The sequence below is a fragment of the Nicotiana tabacum genome, chromosome 13 (genome assembly GCF_000715075.1).
Source record: "Nicotiana tabacum cultivar K326 chromosome 13, ASM71507v2, whole genome shotgun sequence".
NCBI lineage: Eukaryota > Viridiplantae > Streptophyta > Magnoliopsida > Solanales > Solanaceae > Nicotiana > Nicotiana tabacum.
The window spans coordinates 20,926,765-20,943,061 of record NC_134092.1 but is presented as its reverse complement, the minus strand read 5'-3'; the positions used below and the strand labels follow the sequence as shown (position 1 = coordinate 20,943,061).

The following is a 16,297-nucleotide window of genomic DNA, read 5'->3' as shown; positions in this document are numbered from 1 at the left end:
ATGAAACCTCGGATTATGTATTATGTGGTCGGTTTTGAGGTGACGCACATGCTAGGTGACGGGCGTGTGGGTGTGCACCGTAGGAATTATGACTTGGTCAAATTCCATGAAACTGTGTAGTTGAATAATACCTTGTTATCGGTACATTCTTTATGTAGTAGAGAAATTAAACCACAAATCATGTTTAGATTATGTGTTGGCACTGTAAGGACCCACAAAGGTCGTGTACATGTTGAATTATCTGCTAAATTTTTGTTTTGTACTCAGTCACAGTTTACATGTTTATTTTATCTCAGTCTCTATTGTTCATTATTGATGCATTATATCATTGTAGTTTGGGTTGATTTTCATGATTATTCAGAGCCCGAGAGACTGGAGAGATTTATGGTTGAGTGAGGCCGAGGTTCTGATTGTGAGATATTATACTATAGCACGTGAGTTGTCCGTGCAGCACGTGAGATATTATACTTTGCTCTTAACTTAACAACTTTTTGGAAGGTTGTTTTTTATATATTAAAAAAAGGGCCATTTTATGTTAACGACACTAATGAAGATGACGTCTCATCTTCATATTGGTGTAAATATATGAAAGACGAAGTAGACATGAAAAAGAAATGATTTGAGGAAGTTTTATGCTTTGAACTTTCAAATGAATTTCGTACATCACTTTCATTTATTCATACAACACTTTCATAACTGCTTTCTTTGTAACAGATTTTTGAAATACAAAATTTGGTCTATTATCCCGTGACTAATTTTTGGCCTTAACCTAAAACTCGTTGGAACATGGAACGTATCTCGTGTCCTTTTCGCAAGTTTACACCTTTCCAAGTTTTGTTCAAGGTTTTTGATTCAGGCTTCTATATGTATAGTCCTCCCAGTGTTAGAGCTTTGAACTATGAAATCGTGAACACTGGATCACTCCTTCCTTTTGGTCCATTTCCTGAAAATACAAACGTGACTCAGAGATATATATTTAGATGATGACTGCATAACCCCTTTTTCTATCAGAAAGGTTGTAACCTAGACCGGGAATAATTTAGTATTCTGCATGTCTTTCGAGTCTAATATCATCATTTGGTACGGGCTAACTTTTTGCCTATCATCTAAAATTGTTAGTAAAATCCAAAAGAATAAAATAAAATCGCAACTGAGTGATACCTGTCCATGGGTACTTTCTTCGTCTAAAAGTAGTATTTCTTCAGATGAACAATGTTCCAGTTTGATGGTAGCATCTTTCCATCTATGATTTCCAACTTATATGCTCCTTTTTCAGCGATGCCTCGAACCCTATAAGGTCCTTCCCAATTTGGACTTAATTTTCCTGCATTAGCTACTTTTGTTGATCGAAACACCTTTTTGAGGATGAAATCCCCAGTCTTGAAGTACCTCTGATTAGCTTTCATGTTGTAATATCGTTCAATCATCTATTTTTGAGTCGTCATCCTTATTAGCGCTGCTTCTCTCCTTTCTTCTAGTAAATCCGAATTTATTTGCATTTCTTCCTCATTTGACTCCTCAGTAGCATGTATGTATCTCGTACTTGGTTCACCTATTTCTACTGTAATTAAGGCTTCAGTGCCATAGACAAGCGAAAATGGAGTCTCACGCATACTTGTTTTTGTTATCGTTCGATAAGCCCAAAATATCCTCGGTAACACTTGTGGCCACTTTCCTTTTGATTCTTCTAGTCTCTTCTTCAAGTTATTAATAATAACTTTGTTTGTTGAATCACCTTTCCCGTTGGCTACATGATGGTAAGGTGCAGATGCAATTCGTTTAATCTACCAACTTTGAAAGAACTTTGTGATTTTCGTGCCTATGAATTGTGGGCCATTGTCACAAACAATTTCCTTTGGAACTCCAAAGCGGCAGATAATATTTCGCCAAATAAAGTCCTTGACCTCTTTTTCTCGCACTTGTTTGAAAGCTCCTGCTTCTACCCATTTTGAAAAATAATCTATTAAAACTAATAGAAACCGTACCTTTCCTTTAGCTTGTGGTAACGGACCTACGATATCCATGCCCCATTTCATGAAAGGCCATGGCGATATAACCGAATGTAACAATTCTGCTTGGCGATGCATGTTATTAGCATATCGTTGACACTTATCGCACCTGGCTACAAAGTTTTTTGCTTCTTCCTCTATTTTTAGCCAATAGTATCCTGCTCTTATTAAAGTCTTCACCAATGATCTTCCCCCAGCATGATTATCGCAGCGCCCCTCATGTACTTCTCTCATCACATATTCCGTTTGTGAAGGTCCTAGACACCGTGCCAAAGGTCCACCGAATATTTTTTGGTATAAATTTCCACGAATTAAGCAATAACGAGAGGCTTTTTGGCGAAGTACCTGTGACTTCTTCTTGTCCTCGGGTAAGATTCTGTACTGCAAAAAGTTGACAAACTCGTTCCTCCAATCCCAAGTTAAATTATTAAAATTTACCTCGTTCTTGTCTTGGTCGACTGTCGAATGAAACAAATGTATTACAATAGCATTTTCTGCATTTATTATCTTAGTAACAGATGCGAGGTTGGCTAATGCATTTGCTTTTGCATTCTCCTCCCTGGGTATTTGCACAGCCTTCCACGACTGAAAATGTCTGACTAATTCCTGTCCCTTTTTCCAGGTATTGTTGCATTCGTGTCTCTCTTGCTATGTAAGTCCCCTGCATTTGGTTAACTACTAGCTGCGAGTCACTTTTGATTACTATCTGTTCTATGCCAAGTTTTTGTGCCAGTTCCAAACCTGCAATCACAGCTTCATACTCTGCTTCATTGTTAGTGATGGGATAACATTTTATTGCTTACCTTATGACTTTCCCTGAAGGCGTAATTAAAACAATACCTAAGCCCGCTCCTTTAACATTCGAGGAACTGTCGGTAAATAAAATTCAAGTCCCCGGATTAGATCCGGTAAATACATGTAATTCCTTTTCTGCTTCAAGAGCTAAATTTATGCTGAAATCTGTCACAAAATCTGCTAAAATTTTATCATTCGCGTGTGACGTAGATCTTTCAAGTGACCTCTCACGGGACTATTGAGGAAATCCTTGTGGAGAGAGGAGTGGAGGAGTTGCTCCTTCCTATGGGTTCAACTAGTTATTTTCATTAACAGTTAACATAGTCGGTTGTCAGAAAAAGAATTTGGAAAGTGAAAAGATTATCAGATTCCCGGTGACGGAACCAATTTGTTTAACTAAAAAATAGATTTCTTAGTCAAAGTCTATGTTTAGAAGAAAAAAGGTTACTGATAACTAAGTTTTACTTCACTTTCACAATAATATTTAGGAAAATAATAAAAACGGTAGAGAAAATTGATAAAGAGAAATAAGGAATGAGACGATAGTCAATTCCTAAAATCAAGGCTGAAAACTTCGATATAGCAGAGAAGTATAGAATGTAATTAAATAGTTCCTTGGAATCCCCATTACAAATAAAATTTTGTATCCTTATATAGGAGTGTACAATCATAACGGGTTTCTCTCATAATTTGGATTATTTATGGGCATTAATTGTATTGATTATCCATTACCACAGATAGGTGTAACTGGCATATTTATCGCTATAAATGCCTTATAACTGTTCCGATTCTCCTTCTTTATTTACTTCTGGTTCATGTATTTTCCCTTCTTTTTTATCCTTATTCATTCCATCCTCGCCTCTTCTTTGACAACTGTCAGGCCCGGTTCTCTTCTCTGTACTGTCTCGTGTGTATTTCTTCCCGTGCCTTTTTCTTTAACTCGTCTAATTAAAAATGCCACTTGTCGCTATATCACTGCTCCATGTGTCATGATTCATTAGCATACTAACATTCCACAAGTAATGCCTTTTTTCCCACCAACACATATTACATTCCAAATCACTTATTTAACAATTTATATAGTTGATGGAAGGTACATTGTAGTAAAAACATTTATTGAGGGACTCTAGAAACCTGTAATATGTATATATTACCATGAATATATTAAAAAGAAACTTTGTATTATTAATAAATCCCTTAAATTTTCGACTAAGAATTCACATGAATTAATTGGAAACTGAATTACCGGAAGTAGCCAGAATTAGAACATCTTTTGATAGTTGTGGTTTTACAAAAACACAGTGGTGGTTTTACTGTTTTGTCAGCATTGGCGACTTGTAAAGACAATAAAATAATAATTAAATAGTCCTCTTTTTCCTTGACCAACGTACCACATCGACAAGAAACCCAGGGAAGGAAGTATTTAAATATCAGTGAAGCAACATGGATGTATACGACCTAACTTGAACAAGATCTGTTATATAGGCTCATACCACTGTATCCTTGAGTCCTAAGGAGATAGGCAACCAAGTCTGGTTGATGAGGCATAACAATTGGACCAGAACATGATTAATAGTCCCTGCACCCTTCGGGTCATTGTGCCGTAGATGATCGTTCTCAGCTCCAACAATAGTGTTGGGATGGTTTAATGGTTGTCTGACAGACTCTTCATTTTTTTTGTTGTTATATGACCATGAGGTCACTGGTTCGGCCCCTTCTCTGCATTCCACGCATAGCAGGAGCTTAGTGCATCAGACTATCTTTTTTTAGTTTTATTTGTTATGGAAAATCAAAATGTAAGTATAGACTTCACTCGGATTCAGTGTTGACATGTTATTTTCTTGGAATGAAGATGAGCTCTGTCACACCCCCTTTTTACCCCCCAAAATGATATGTGTTTTATGGATTGGTGTTAAAGAGTTTTTTCAATTAAAGTAACAAACTTGAGTAGGAATTATTTTAATTGCCGTCAAAGAGTTTTTTCATTGTGCCGTAGATGATCGTTCTCAGCTCCAACAATAGTGTTGGGATGGTTTAATGGTTGTCTGACAGACTCTTCATTTTTTTTGTTGTTATATGACCATGAGGTCACTGGTTCGCGCCCTTCTCTGCATTCCACGCATAGCAGGAGCTTAGTGCATCAGACTATCTTTTTTTAGTTTTATTTGTTATGGAAAATCAAAATGTAAGTATAGACTTCACTCGGATTCAGTGTTGACATGTTATTTTCTTGGAATGAAGATGAGCTCTGTCACACCCCCTTTTTACCCCCCAAAATGATATGTGTTTTATGGGTTGGTGTTAAAGAGTTTTTTCAATTAAAGTAACAAACTTGAGTAGGAATTATTTTATTTACAGAGTTGCAACTTGAAATTTAGTTTTTGGGTGTTCCAAGTCACCTTTTATTTGAATCCCTAGTCAAAGGAAGGTTTGACTCTATTATTATTGGTCTGCGAAAATAAAATCCGAGTAAGAAATTCTGTTGACCGGAGAGAAGGTATAAAGCATTCCCCGAGTTCCGTGGTTCTAACACGGTCGCTTCATTGACTACAACTTGGCTTGAATTAATTTTGGATAAACTGTGATTTATTGGTTTTCATATTTTATCTATACGTTTTTAATTATTAAAATATGAAATTATCTTTGAAACGAATCACGGGTGTGAATCCGTTTTTTATTGTGCCAAAATCATGTCACGCGTATGTGTACACAATTAATAATATTTTATTATATTAATCAAGTCTGGTTGATGAGGCATAACTATTGGACTAGAACATGATTAATAGTCCCTGCACCCTTCGGGTCATGGTGCCGTAGATGATCATTCTCAGCTCCAACAATAGTGTTGGGATGGTTTAATGGTTGTCTGACAGACTCTTTATTTTTTTTGTTGCTATAGTTTTGTTTGTTATAGGAAGGGGAGCCTTGGCGTAATTGATAAAGTTGTTGTCAGGTCACGGGTGTTATGTGACCATGAGGTCACTGGTTCGCGCCCTTCTCTGCACTCCACGCATAGCAGGAGCTTAGTGCATCAGACTATCTTTTTTTAGTTTTATTTGTTATGGAAAATCAAAATGTAAGTACAGACTTCACTCGGATTCAGTGTTGACATGTTATTTTCTTGGAATGAAGATGAGCTCTGTCACACCCCCTTTTTACCCCCCAAAATGATGTGTGTTTTATGGGTTGGTGTTAAAGAATTTTTTTAATTAAAGTAACAAACTTGAGTAGGAATTATTTATTTACAGAGTTGCAACTTGAAATTTAGTTTTTGGGTGTTCCAAGTCACCTTTTATTTGAATCCCTAGTCAAAGGAAGGTTTGACTCTATTATTATTGGTCTGCGAAAACAAAATCCGAGTAAGAAATTCTGTTGACTGGGGAGAAGGTGTAAGGCATTCCCCGAGTCCCGTGGTTCTAGCACGGTCGCTTCATTGACTACAACTTGGCTTGAATTAATTTTGGATAAACTGTGATTTATTGGTTTTCATATTTTATCTATCCGTTTTTAATTATTAAAATATGAAATTATCTTTAAAACGAATCACGGGTGTGAATTCATTTTTTATTGTGCCAAAATCACGTCACGCGTTTGTGTACACAATTAATAGTATTTTATTATATTAAGATTGTTTTGGCCAAAGTTGCGCGAACACGTACTTCGATTTTAATTTTGAAAATCGTAATTAAATCACGCGAACGTATACATAACTACGATGATTTGATTAATTTAGGGCGCGCTTAAAGCATTCTAACGTACTCAAAAATTGATTTCCTAAGTTTGGGATTATTATGATGCTTAAGAGTTATACATTCTTCTGACTTAATATCACTCATGGCCTATTCTTATTCCTTTCCAAGAAAGAAACAACTTTAATTTTCCATCTATTCGATTTAACAACTCACTTAAATCACCACTTCAACATGCTAAAACAAAAGAGACGTAACATAACTATATAAGTAAGAAAACTAAATCAAAGTACATAACATATTTAACAGAAATCGTCCAAAACAAACTTACATGTACTCAAACGAATTAATCTTTAAAACCAATATATAACCCAAATAATACACAATCAGGACACAATCAGTACGAAAGAGATCAAGTATTTTTCATAGAGCAAATGAAATTCATTCCGAACAAATAGAAGCACTAATATATCAAAGCAAGTATATACTGAAAATGTAACCAAATACTGAGAGAAATGAATTCGAATGGAACTTTATATTGATGAATAAAGCTCAAAATTTGCTACTCAATCAAAATAACAAATCAACAATCGTCGGACTGAAACGCCGAAATTGCGAACCGGAACCTCGACATAGAAGCCTTGCCTGGCCGATGAAGACAGGAACAATTTTAGGTGGTTTAAAGCTGTTTTGGAGCTGTTTAGTGGCTGAAGTTTGGTGGTTTCACGGCTGGTTTCAAGTGTAGGTTCGAGTGAAGTTTCAGTCGGTTTTCATGACTATTTCAAGGCTGTTTTCGGGTGGGTTTGGTGGTGGATTTCCAGCTCATTTTTGGGGTGTTTAACTGGAGAAAATGGGCTGTTTTGGGGGGTTATCGGCAGTTGTGGGTGGACTAGTTTTCAGCTCGTTGTTTGGGCTGTTTTCAACTCATTTTGAGGGAGTTTTGGGGCTGGATTTGCAGCTCGCTTTTTGCTTCTTTTTTTCCTCTTCTTGTGGCTGATTTTTGCAGCAATTTTATAGAGGGTTTTGTTGGTCTTTGGGTTGGAGATGAAGCTCCCTTTTTTGTGAGTGTCCATGTGTGTTTGTGGAGGGATCATGTGAGGGAAGTGCATATGTGAGTTGTTAACGAGGAAGAGTGGAGTACGAGTTGTTAAAGAGGAAGAGTGGGAGTGTGAGTTATGAGGGAATAATTGTGTTGGTGGTAAGGTGTGTGTTAAGTGACATGAGAGAGTTGGGAAAAATTCAAGCATGGTCAAAAAATATGTGCTCACAGCATGCCCCTCTTTGCTTGGAAACATGAAGAGTTTTCAGGTAAAGAAAAGATGAGCGATATGACTAATTTTTGGCTATACCATTATTCAAAAGGGAAGATATAATAGAAAAAAGTATAACCGAGTCCTGGTTTTGGACATCCTACATATCTCGGGTTATAGGGGAATCAAGTCGCGTGTAGTTCAAGAAAAATGATAGAATGATGAATTGGAGAGTTGAGTGAGGTTCCGTCGAGGCTCCGTTCTGTAGTCATGTTATTACATCAAAATCAAAAGAAACTAAACAATCCTATCAGCTATCAGTTACAAGATTTCTAACTACTAACTCTTCTAAAACTTGATCTTGAGTCTTGACTGGTTCTTCATGCAGACTCTGATCTGAACCTTGATGCTATCTGGCTGCAGGTGCTAGTTCATTCTTCTACAGCTTCTTCTAACCAAAACAGAAATGTAAAGCTCGTAACTTCAATCGTCTTGAGCAGTCCATATCCTTTCCATCTGTTTTTGTATTTGGATTCACTTCTCTTTTTCTTTTATTTTGGATTGAGACTTTTTTTTTGTTTATCTCAAACCATGTGCCTCGAGGTAAAACCTGCTTAGACACCAAAACAAACAAACGAATAAAATTTTTCTACTCCATTTTTCACTAGGAAAATTTTATGAGTAATTTGTAACAAAAACTCTATACTACTTCATCATTGAAAGCAATAAAAGGTCGGAATTGGTGTACCCTGGGAAAATATAATTCTTTGGGATTGGTGTACCCTGATTGTCTAAATGATGCCCCAACTAGGGAGTGTAAACCTTATGTTGGGGAGATATGATGGGGAATGGTGTACCCTGACACTGGTAAGAAAACTAGGGAGTGGGGACCCTATGTATAAAAATAAAAATCAACTAGGGAGTGGAGACCCTATGTTAGAAGAGAGACTAGGGAGTGGAGACCCTATGTCTAAAATAAAATCAACTAGGGAGTGGAAAACATATGTCTAAAATAAAATCAACTAGTGAACGGAGACCCTATGTTGGAAAAAGAGACTAGGGAGTGGAGACCCTATATTGGAAAGGCGGCTAGGGAGTGGAGACCCTATGTCTAAAATGAAACCAACTAGGGAATGGAGACCCTATGTTGGAAAAGCGACTAGGGAGTGAAGACCCTATGTCTAAAATTAAGTCAACTAGGGAGTGAAGACTCTATGTTGGAAAAGAGACTAGGGAGTGGAGACCCTATGTCTAAAATATCATCAACTAGGGAATAGAGACCCTATGTTGGAAAAGAGACTAGGCAGTGGAGACCCCATATCTAAAATATCATCAACTAGGGAGTGAAAATCCTATGTTGGAAAAGCAACTAGGGAGTACAGACCTTATGTCTAAAATATCATCAACTAGGGAGTGGAGACCCTATGATGGAAAATAGACTAGGGAGTGGAGACCCTATGTCTAAAATATCATAAACTAGGGAGTGGAGACCTTATGTTGGAAAAGAGACTAGGGAGTGGAGACCCTACATCTAAATAAAATCAACTAGGGAATGGAGACCATATGTTGGAAAAATGACTAGGGAGTGGAGACCCTATGTCTAAAATAAAATCAACTAGGGAGTGGAGACCCTATGTTGTAAAGGAGACTAGGGAATGGAGACCCTATGTCTAAAATAAAATCAACTAGAGAGTGAAAACCCTATATTGGAAAAGCGACTAGGGAGTGGAGACCCTATATCTAAAATAAAACCAACTAGGGAGTGGAGACCCTATGTCTAAAATAAAACCAACTACGGAGTGGAGACCCTATGTCTAAAATAAAATCAACTATGGAGTGGAGACCCTATATTGTAAAAGTGACTAGGGAGTAAAGACCCAATGTCTTATATATCATCAACTAGGGAGTGAAGACCCTATGTTGGAAAGGAGACTAGGGAGTGGAGACCCTATGTCTAAAATAAAATCAACTAGGGAGTGGAGACCCTATGTTTGAAAAGCGACTAGGGAGTCAAGGCCCTATGTCTAAAATAAAATTAACTAGGGAGAGTACACCCTATGTTGGAAAAACGCAGCTAGGGATTGGAGACTCGATACTACCATGATTTGGAACTTTTTTTTTTCTCTTTTTATTAAGAGAATGAACAAAATGCGGGAAAGAATTTGGCGAAGACTTCCCTTTTTGGAGTTGTTGCTGCTGCAGAGCTATCTTAGTCTCCGTGTGATTTCTTTTTGGCTGCACCTGCTTCTTGCAAGATTTCTTTGGATTGCACCTGTTTCCTATTTTTCAAACAAAGAAGAATTGTTAGTTTGATTTTTGTGGCCTTCCTATTTTTCTTTGGATCTCAGTCCGGCTTCTTTGATGATAATTTCAACTGCAACTGGTTGTCTCCTGAATACCGGTTGCACTTTTGGACCCGAAGAACCTTTGGTTTTTCCAAAATTTACCATGACTATTGGTCGCATGGGGCTTAACCTTTTTCAGCTTTATTTTTCCTTTGTGGGCATTTGACTTCTTTCTTCTAATTTTAACTTTAGAGCATTGGGGAACCTTTGGATTTTCAAACTTTGCCAAGATGGTTAGCCACTTGGGACTTAACCTTTTCAACTTCATTTTGCCCTTGTAGGCACTTTCAATTTGATTTCCTCCTTTCGAGAGTTTTTGATTTCAAAGCATTAGCCAACATGGCTAGTCGGGGTTGATTTGATGCCCATGCCGAGGCTGGTGCCCTGTAAATCAGTCTTGACATCCTTCTTTGCGTTAGTTTTGGAACAGAGTTAGACCAAAAGGGATTCAAAGAAAAACAAACAATGGAATGGACAATGAATTTAGACGAAAGGTATCCCTTTCGGGGAAAGGAAAGGACTTATCTGGAGTACCTGCGGACTTCAATGAATATGACATGACTTTTGGACTAGATGCCTGATCTGTGTAAACCGTCCAACTCTCAGAAATTCATCACAACTTTTGCCTCGAAACCGAGAAACCTTGCCCAAGACTGTCAATACCAATGGCTGTGAAGATCCTTTTTTCGATCATTAGTGCCCTTTGCGGGTTTTCACCAGCTGGCTTCTCTTATTTCTCTTCTCACCATCACCTTATAGTGCCCTTTGCGGGTTTTCACTAACAAGACTCTCATTTTCATTATCTCTGCTCGCCATCTCCCTATAGTGCCCGCGAGGGTTTTCACCAATAAGACTCTCTTATTTTGGTGTCATCAGATCCAAGTGACTGTATCCTCCAATTCTTGAACATTCTTATTGACTGATCGAAAGGACTTGAAAAGGATTTTGCGTAGAAAGGATTTGGATTATATTACAACTTTGGAACCTCTCAGGCGAAACCATCGTCGAACTATTGTAACACCTGCCCCAGTTTCTGATTCTATTTTATTTTTATTTTTATTTTCTGTTTTGTTTTCTTTTCTCTTTTTTTTTTTCATTTTCTTTTCTTTTTTTTCAAAAACACTTTCAGGTTTCTAAAGAGGGTAATCAAAGAAGAGTAACCGGCTCAAAGGGTTTGCAAAGGGTTGATAATGTTTGGGTAGCGAGAATGAAAGCCTTCTTCATCCCAACGAGAGAACTTTGCAGGTGTTTCAAAGACATTTCCTTCGATATTTTCCAAGCATTGACAGTTGTTTCAGGGACATTTCCTTCGATATTTCCCAAGTACAAATCTCTCTTTTAGCAGTACTCTCGTTACAATGTATGGAGCTTTCCAATCTGGAGCCTGTTTTCCTTTAGTTGTTTTGGTTCTTTATTTTATTTCCTTAAACTTATCTTCATTGCATTCTGATTTTTGATTCATTATTTCAAAGTCTGACAGCATTTTAGAATCTGGGCCTGAAGTCCGCAAGCATGTCATGTCATTAAAATCTGCATTTAACAGAACTGAAAAGAGAATAAGAAAAATGACAAGATTAAGAAAAGAGACATTCCTGGACAATGAAATATTAATTTTATTTGATTTATTTTTTTTATTTTAAAGATAGAAGGGTATACAATCAGAAAGTAAGACAACAAAGTTAAACATCCGGATCACATCCTGAAATAATCTGAACACAGAAAGGATAGAAAGACCGGCTACCGAGACTCCCGTCTGACAGGAAACTTTCAGGCTTGGCGACCGTTTGTTTGCTTTTCTTCTGTCTCGGCAATGGTTGCAATGGACTTTAGTGCCGGATCAAATTCTTTGGCCTCACAAATCATACCAATGACTGGCCCATTATTGTGAGTCGGTAATGGATTGTTAGTCACTTTTGGGATCTCTTCGTCCCTTAGCACAATTCTATTTTCTTCTATCAAGCTTTCGACAGCCTTTTTAAGGGTCCAACAATCTTCTGTATCATGGCCTTCTACTCTTGAATGGTAAGCACATATGGTACCGATCCTGTATGATGGTGACTCAGGATTTTGCTGATTGGGAGGTACAGGTTGCAATAGACCCAGGTGGATTAGCTTTTGAAGCAGACTGGAGTAAGATTCGCCAATAGGGGTAAAATTATTTCTCCTGGGAGGCTCACGAGGGCGTGGATTATGTTGGTGTATGTTTTGTGGATGGGGATTATATGGAGCTTGGTATGGATGGTTATGTTTGGGAGGTGGAGCTCGGGATTGGTTGTAGTGCTGTTGTGGTCATGCGTAAGGTTGGGCATTCATCACCACATAGAGAGGCGGTGCCACAGCATAAGCTGCATCTTGATGCAGGTAGTAATGTTGTGGGGTTATTGGTGGCATATAAGAGTGGTCAAATAATCGGCGAGGCCCTCTTGAACCCGAAGCCATCATGTATCCCTCCTCCATCTTTTTGCGATTATCCAAACCCCCTGAACCATTCTGGATGGCTTGGGAGGTAGCTTTCTAGGCAGCTTGACTCAATATCCGGCCAGTTTTCAATCCGTTCTCTACTATCTCCCCGATTTTGATGGCCTCAGCAAATGGTTTGCCCAAAGCGGACATCATATTCTAGAAGTAATCAGCTTCTTGGGCTTGCAAGAAGACTGTAACCATTTCTGCTTCGTCCATGGGTGGTTTCACTCTAGCGACCTGCTCGCGCCATTTGATAGCATACTCGCGAAAACATTCCGCGATTTTCTTCATCATATTAGACAGGGAGTTTTTGTCTAGAGCGATGTCGACGTTGTACTGGAACTGTTTGACAAAATCCCTAGCTAAATCGTCATATACGTGCAGTGGGAGATTTCCTAATCCATATACCATTCTGAAGCGATTCCTGTCACGCTTTCTCCGAAGTAGGCCATCAACAACTCTTCTTTCCGATGAACATTTGGGAACATGCACAAGTCTGAATAGGAAACACCTTTTTGGCCACTCAAGCCTTGCATATTTTTCAAGCTTTGTTCCAAGCTTCTCATCTCTCGAGCCATTTTTTCCTGCTCGGGATTCCTAACCGCTCTTTCTTGTTCAATCGGGGACTCATATTGTGGTTGTAGAGCGTAAAAGTCCGGAGTAATATTAGTCAGGTCAGGCTGAAATTGCGGGCCTTGAAAGGAGAATATTGAAGGTTCAAAGCATGGCCTGGGCACGGTTGGCTGTGCCATGGTGAAGACCGGTGGTGCGAAGGTCAACGTTGATGGTGCTACGGAGAACGGTGCCTGGGGGCGGACCACAGAAGGCATATCGGTGAAGTTGGATGATATGGAAGGGTACCCAAATGGGATAAATGGATTTGTCATAGGGATATTGGTGGTTCCAACTGTCCTTGGGACCAGCTCTGAGAACCCACGAATTGCGCTTGGTGGTTCCCTACCGTTAGACCAGGCGTCCCACATTTCCAACATGCGGAGACGCAGCATCTTGTTTTCTTCGGCAGTTGCCGACTCAGGTTGTGAAATAGCCAGCTTAGGGCTATCCTCAATGTTAATGATGCAGAGATTGCTTTCTGAAGCCATTGGGATCTTTCCTTTGGATCTTGTAAAATAGGGGTGAGAAACCAGATTACCGAAAAAACCAACCAATTGAACAAGGCCTACTTTATTGCACGCACAACATCCTTGTCAGTTTTGAGACGTTTAACATATAAGGAATCACACATTGGGGATGTAATGTACCTGAACAATTAAACGTTTCTAAAATATTTTTGCAATGACTGCGTATTTCATCCCGGCTTTCACTATCTTTTTTTCATTCTATTGTTCTTTTCTTTTATTTCCACTCTCTTTTCTCTTTCGCTTTGTCATTCCTGGTTTTTCTTTCATTTTTATCACACTTTGCTTCCCTTTTTTTTTTTCTCTTTTTGTTGATTTTCACGTAGATTTATTAGAGATATGATCGCATCCGACGGGGATTGCCAACGTATCATGACACCGCATGAATCCGACGATTACGTAGTTCAGGGGAAGATCAGAAATAAAATAAATAAACTAACTCTTTTTTCCTTTATGGTTTTCATATACAAACAGACCACAAAAACTCTTAACAAGGAAAATATTTTTGATTTCCTTTTTTGGAAATTTTCGAAAGAAAGACTTCTAAAGAAGAAAGAAAATATTTTTGATTTGATTTTTTTTTGAATGAAAGACTTCAGAAAAAAAGAAAAATATTTTTGGATTTGATTTTTTTTTTTTGAATTTTCTAAGGAAAGAATTAAGGAAAGGGGAAATATTTTTGGACTTTTTTTGTTTTTTCGAAAATTGGGGCCTGAACCGATGAGGTTTGCCTATGTATCTCACATCCGGTGAGAATCAGACATGCGTAGTTCGGTAAGATTAGGAATAAAGTAAATAAACAAACTCTTTTGTTTTTTGGATCTTGAATATTTTTTTAGCCCGAAAGAAAGACTAATAAAAAAGAAAGAAAATATTTTTGGTTTTCAATTTTATTGTTTTGAGAATTTTTGAAAAGAGAATTTTTTTTTTTGAATTTTAATTTTTTTCGGAGAAAGACTTCTAAAGAAAAAAAATATATTTTTGGATTTTATTTGATTTTCTTTTCGAATGAAAGACTTATAAAAAGAAAGAAAATATTTTTATGTTTTAAAATTTTTTTATTTGGGATTTTCTAAGGTTAGACTTCTAAAGAAGGAATTAAGGGACAATATTTTTGGAATTTTGTTTTTTAAAAAAATAATTAGGGCCGGAACCAATGAGGTTTGCCTATGTATCTCACATCCAGTGAGAATCAGACCCGCGTAGTTCAGTCAAAACCGACTATGTTCTCTTTTGATTTATGAAAATTAATCCTTAAAACCATAAAATTAGACCACATCGTCCCCTTATTTTATTTTTATTTTCTTAATTTGTTTCTTTTAACAGACATTTGTACAAAAATCAGAGAATTTGTCTCTTGTTCATTCAACTAATCTATCCTAAAGCGGTCAACATGCAAGCCTCCAAATTAATGCAACAGATAGCATATAAAATGAACATATTAGTCTCAACAAGGTACCTGTCCTAAAACAGAACCCGACCCCTGTGCCGAGTGTTGCTAAGTCAAATGCATACGATGCAAATAAAGTGAACCTATTAGGGATATCCGGCATGAGGTTTGTTCTTCTGAGTTTAAAAAATCCTAAAGGAAATGGTATCTAGATTTGGCTTACCTGGGCGGACAACCCCAGCCGAGGAGTGTCAAGCGTCACCAGTAGTAGAACAATACTTGCTAGCTAACGGCTCTCCCGCCTAAACATGTGTAACTAAATCCTTCACCAGAAGCTGGTAGGCTAATTGGCTTTATCTCAAGAGAGAAATTTTATGATGCTGGTAGGCAAACACAACATAACTAACTATCAGAAGACTCAGAGGGGTGCGAGAGAGAATTCAACTTATATGTACAGTTCAACAATATCAAAGCGGTAAAAAGTGGACAAGTAGCACATTAGGCCCAAATAAATTACAATATATACAAAAATTAATAAAGCCAAATAAAGTCAATGTAGAAGCTCGAATTCTTGAGAGTCCCCAGCAGAGTTGCCAGAGCTGTCACACCCCCTTTTTACTCCCCAAAAAGATATGTGTTTTATGGGTTGGTGTTAAAGAGTCGGGATTATTTTATTTACAGAGTCGCCACTTGGAATTAAGTTTTTTGGTGTTTCAAGTCACCTTTTATTTGAATCCCTAGTCAAAGGAAGGTTTGACTCTATTATTATTGGTCTGCGAAAATAAAATTCGAGTAAGGAATTCTGTTGACCGGGGAGAAGGTATAAAGCATTCCCCGAGTCCCGTGGTTCTAGCACAGTCGCTTCATTGACTACAACTTAGCTTGAATTAATTTTGGATAAACTGTGATTTATTGGTTTTCATGTTTTATCTATCCGTTTTTAATTATTAAAATATAAAATTATATTTGAAACGAATCACGGTTGTGAATCCATTTTTTATTGTGCCAAAATCATGTCATGCATATGTGTACACAATTAATAGTATTTTATTTTATTAAGATTGTTTTAGCCAAAGTTGCGCGAACACATACTTCGGTTTTAATTTTGGAAATCGTAATTATGTCACGCGAATGTATACATAACTACGATGATTTGATTAATTTATGGCACGCTTAAAGCACTCTAACGTACTCAAAAATTATTTTCCTAAGTTTGG

At 37.6% G+C, this 16,297-nt stretch overlaps 1 non-coding gene across 1 annotated transcript; it reads left to right on the top strand.

The window, feature by feature from the left end:
- Window positions 1–4,257: 4,257 nt before the first annotated feature.
- LOC142168594 (small nucleolar RNA U3) lies at window positions 4,258–4,470 on the top strand. The gene has a single exon (XR_012698441.1). It is a non-coding gene; the product is annotated as a small nucleolar RNA U3 (small nucleolar RNA).
- Window positions 4,471–16,297: the final 11,827 nt, after the last annotated feature.